Source organism: Apodemus sylvaticus, chromosome 5 (assembly GCF_947179515.1).
Source record: "Apodemus sylvaticus chromosome 5, mApoSyl1.1, whole genome shotgun sequence".
Lineage (NCBI taxonomy): Eukaryota > Metazoa > Chordata > Mammalia > Rodentia > Muridae > Apodemus > Apodemus sylvaticus.
This window is the reverse complement of record NC_067476.1, coordinates 109,031,259-109,035,163: the sequence shown is the minus strand read 5'-3', so window position 1 is coordinate 109,035,163 and position 3,905 is coordinate 109,031,259. Positions and strand designations below refer to the sequence as shown.

At 38.9% G+C, this 3,905-nt stretch overlaps 1 pseudogene; it reads left to right on the top strand.

The window, feature by feature from the left end:
- The first annotated feature begins 2,282 nt into the window (after positions 1 to 2,282).
- On the top strand, positions 2,283 to 3,832 carry LOC127684907 (zinc finger protein 120-like; annotated as a pseudogene).
- Positions 3,833 to 3,905: the final 73 nt, after the last annotated feature.

Sequence of the window (3,905 nt, the reverse complement as noted above, 5' to 3'; positions counted from 1 at the left end):
TCACCAGTGCAAGCCGCCTCTTCCCAGCTGGCCTCTGGTGCACAGCTGACCTCCTGCACTGCCTGGAGACAGGGTGCTGTGGCCCAGGCTGTTCAGATCCCGAAGCAGACACCTGAAGTCTCCCGCTGGGGCCTGCTGGACTCACCAGAGCACACTGACTCCTCCCAGCCAGCCTCCCGGGTGCCCCTCTGGCCTCTTGCAGGACCTGGAGATGTGGTGTTGTAGCCCAGGCTGTTCTGGATCCCAAAGCAGAGATCTGAAGCTGTCTATATATTTCTTGAATTTTACCAGAAATATTTTCCATGTAAATCTTTAATGTTATCTGAAAATGCTTATAATTCCACCTTCAATTAACTTAGAATTATCTTTATGCCTATTATTTTATCTATATAATTTCAATGATAATCTTTAATTTTAACATGTTTTTCTATATATTTCTTCAATTTTATCAGAAATATTTTCCATGTAAATCTTCAATTCTATCATAAATGTTTCTATTCCATATTTCAATTAATTTAGCAATGTCTTACATGTCTACCACTTTACTCTTTAATTTTCCATGAAAATTGTCAATTTTAACATGTTTATCTGAAATATTTTCCATGTAAACCTTTAATTTTTTCATAAGGTGTTTTTACTTCCCTTTTCAATAAATAAAAATAATAAATAAAAGAAGGTGGCCCTTTTGGAGTGTGTATGGCCTTGTTGGAGTAATAGGTTTAAGCCTTGTGGCCATGGGCTTAAAACCCTCACCCTCACTGCCTGGAAGTCAGTCTTACACTAGCAGCCTTCAGATGAAGATGTAGAATTCTCAGCTCCTCCTGCACCATGCCTGCCTTGATGCTGCCATGTATCTGCCTTGATGATCATGGTCTGAACCTCTGAACCTGTGAGCCAGCCCCAATTAGAGAGTCCCTGGCTTTCCAAATCCAAAGTCTCAAAAGTCACATTCTTCCAAAAGAAAAGCATGGTCAGACCTACCACAGCAATACCCGTCTCTGGTACCAATTTTTGTCTTAGTTAGGGTTTTACTGCCGTGAACAGACGCCATGTCCAAGGAAGTCTTATAAGGACACACACACACACACACACACACACATTTTGGCATTTGATTGAGCATGTTCTAAACAATAGTCATAACCCAAAGATCATGGATTTAGAATTATTGTGACAAGAACATCAAATGATTAAACTCTGAAAGACAGTAATTTAGTTAAGACAAGGCAATGAAAATAGTATCTGTTTATGAGAATTAAACTCAGCCAACATTCTGCCCAAATCCTCACGTTCAACTTTCATTGCTGTCATTTGGAATTGCTGAGAGTATTTTGAAGAGGGAATCAGGTCTGCGATGTGCCACTGTGCCAGCACTTTCTGTGAGCTGTTGGCTGTTGGTTTTCATTCCACTTGCCAAGGTTTAAAATGGACTACAAGATAAAACAAATTTTTGGAAAAGTTTTCAAATCTCTGGTGGTGATTGAATTCCATTCCTTAATATTCTTGGCCTAGAAGAGGAGAGAAATTCTTCTCAATTACAGTTTTCCACAAATAGGTAAGCTTTGCCATTTTATACTGTCATGCGACTGGGGGACTGAGCAAGAAATGACAAGCTGTTTTGTATGTGAATGGTGTTGTTTTGCTCACCACGAGTTCTTTGGAAATGTTACTGAATTTATCATATGACTCCTAACTCAAGAGGCAAACATACGGTTTTCTGTTTCTGTGATTTTTTTTCCATAAAGTGTGCTGAATTCTTTTAAAAAATACATATTAATTAAAATGCAATTAGATAATTTCCCCCTTCCCTTTCCTCCCTCTGGTCCATCTCAAGTCCTTTCCTTCTAATTTCTTCGATAGCTGATCCCCTCAAATTTATAGTCTCTTTTTCTTTTACTATTATGTGATCATAAAGGAATTTATCACACACACACACACACACACAAACACAAACACAGTCTGTTCAACCTGTTTTTGTTGTTTATATGTGTACAAAGTCATGGCCAACCACTTTTTATTGGGTAGCCAATTATGGGACTCAACCTTGCCAGAGGCTAATTTTCCCTTTCTATTCAGACCTTAGTTGCCTGTAAGGGTGAGATGCTATGAGAATTTTTCCCCTCCCTTCACAGTTAGCATTTCTAATGTTATTGTTCAGATCTTTCATCCATTTCTAAGAGAAACTGCTTCACAGAAGACTTCCTGACATTCTGGCCCTTAGAGTCTTTCTGCACCTACCCCTTTCCACTATTGTTCCTGATATAGATGCAGTAGCTGTGGTATAGATGTATCTGTGGAGCCCAGATCCCTATGATCCATTGATCTATGCATTGTATCCAGTTGGACTTTTCTATGGTAGGCCCCATTTGTTACAAAGAAAAGCTTTTTTGATGTAGGGTGGTAGCTACACTTAACTATAGGCATAATATTAAAATTTAGAATGTAGTTAGGAGTTATGCTGGTTTAGCAAGGTGGAGGTAACAGTCTTGACTAAGGTCCATGCTCTCACTAGCCCAGGGAAGCTGGTTAGGTTTCCGTTATCAGACATGCCTTCTCTCCTGGTTAGTGGGCTGTCAGTCCAGTTCAGCAGCTGTTGGTTACACCAATGCATGAGCACCACTTATTGCATCTTTACAGACACATTGCCATGCTGGTCATTGTTATGGTTCACAACTGTCACAGCTGGGTAGGACTCTTAATTTCTCTCCTCCCTTGGAAGCTCACAGATTATTGTCTGGGAAGATGGAAACTAGATCACAAGGAGGAGGTTTTCAGGTTAGATGTAGATAGAATAATTCAAGTTCTGTTTCTTAAGTATGCAGTATCTTCAGCAATGGGGGCTTACTTTCAGCTTTGAAGGTAACCAAAGGCAATAGTCTATCATTTGGAGAGTCACCTGGACAGCCCCGAATCTATGGGTCTTTGCCAAACATTCTTGCCTTGCTTTATATTTTAGTAACAAGGCCTCCAGTTCAGTTTATTCAATGACTACTATTTGAAAACCTCCAAAACATCAAATTAGTAGGTCAGTTCCTTCAATAGCTACTACTGTACCAAAACATCCGTGGAGAACACATGCTGTCTTTACTTCCCTTGGATGGGTTTATATTGTTTTTGTCTACCACACATCCCAAACCCTGTTGGAAATTTCCTTCTCTCTACTGAATATTTCCACAAAGATATAAAAATCAATGTTAACTATAGCCAATGTCAATAATTATATTATTCTAAAATTATATTCTGTCTAATTTTTCTCCTTATTTCAACTCATACAGATGTTTGATTAGTGAACATACATGAAGGAAGCACCTAAACAATACCTTCCCTCTAGTTAATGGTAACTCAGACAGAGATAAGCTAGATTTGTATATAACTTTACTTCACTTTAACATTTTTCTATCACCAACTGGGTCAAGCTTATCCAAAAGAATAGTCAACCTACTAAGTAATTATTAACAATACTTTTGGTCTGTGTGATTTCTTCTTAGTGTCTTCTCTGGTTGACGTGAGGGTAGCTCAGGCAAGCTCAGACATGTTCCCATAGGTATTTGAAGAAAACTTGAAAACTGGTCACATGGAAATCAGCAGAGGAACTTTTCCCTGATATTGTGTTGCAGTGCTGTGGGCAGCAATTGTGTCTAAGGATGTAATGATCTATGATGATGTGCATGTGAACTTTACTCAGGAAGAGTGAGTTTTGCTGGATCCTTCTCAGAAGAGTCTCTACAAAGATGTGATGCTAGAGACCTATAGGAATCTCACAGCTATAGGCTACATTTGGGAACAGCATGCTATTGAGGACCATTTTCAAAATTCTAGAAGTCAGGGAAGGTAATTTTCATGTGCAAGTTGATAAGAAAATGCCTATGAAGAAAATTTAATATGTGCTACAAGTTGTCGAGAAAATA